The sequence below is a fragment of the Myotis davidii genome, unplaced genomic scaffold, assembly GCF_000327345.1.
Source record: "Myotis davidii unplaced genomic scaffold, ASM32734v1 scaffold326, whole genome shotgun sequence".
Classification (NCBI taxonomy): Eukaryota; Metazoa; Chordata; class Mammalia; order Chiroptera; family Vespertilionidae; genus Myotis; species Myotis davidii.
The window spans coordinates 170,060-170,653 of record NW_006296626.1 but is presented as its reverse complement, the minus strand read 5'-3'; the positions used below and the strand labels follow the sequence as shown (position 1 = coordinate 170,653).

Genomic DNA, 594 nt, shown 5'->3' with positions numbered 1-594 from the left:
GGGGAGGAGGAGCGGTGGAGAACAGGAGGGAGAAGCACCAGAGCCTTGGAGAAGCTCCTGAAACTCCTCCCTGGCCTCCTGTCCCGGCCTCAGCCCTCCATCCAGGTCCTGTTTATGCTGGAGCCTCTCCGATAACATTTCACGGGATGTCAGTCAGAGGAGGACGAGGAAGGGGTGCTTCCGAGTGACAGGGAGGGAGGGAGGGAGGGAGAGAGAAACGTTTCTTGCTTCCTGCACACCCCCACTGGGGATTGAGCCCGAAACTCAGGCATGTGCCCTGCCCGGAACTGAACCGGTGGCCTTTTGGGGCACAGGGTGGTACCCAACCAACTCCAACGGAGCCGCACCGGCCAGGGTTCTTTGATCTCAGAGAGGAAGGGAGAGGGAGGGAGAGATGGACACATCCGTGATGAGAGAGAATCATGGACCGGCTGCCTCCTGCACGCCCCCTACTGGGGATGGACCCCGCCACTCCGGCCTGTGCTGGCATCTGGACTCAAACGGAGGACGCTTTAGTCCAAAGGCCCACGCTCTATCCACTGAGCCACACCAGCGGGCCCCTCACCATTCCTGACCATTCCTCAGGCTGGCTTC

At 61.1% G+C, this 594-nt stretch overlaps 1 protein-coding gene across 1 annotated transcript in view; it reads left to right on the top strand.

The window, feature by feature from the left end:
• PTPRH (protein tyrosine phosphatase, receptor type H) overlaps window positions 1–594 on the top strand; it is a gene marked incomplete at its 5' end in the record, with an annotated part of 18,749 nt that overhangs the window by 15,538 nt on the left and 2,617 nt on the right. The gene's annotated exons all lie outside the window — the stretch shown is intronic.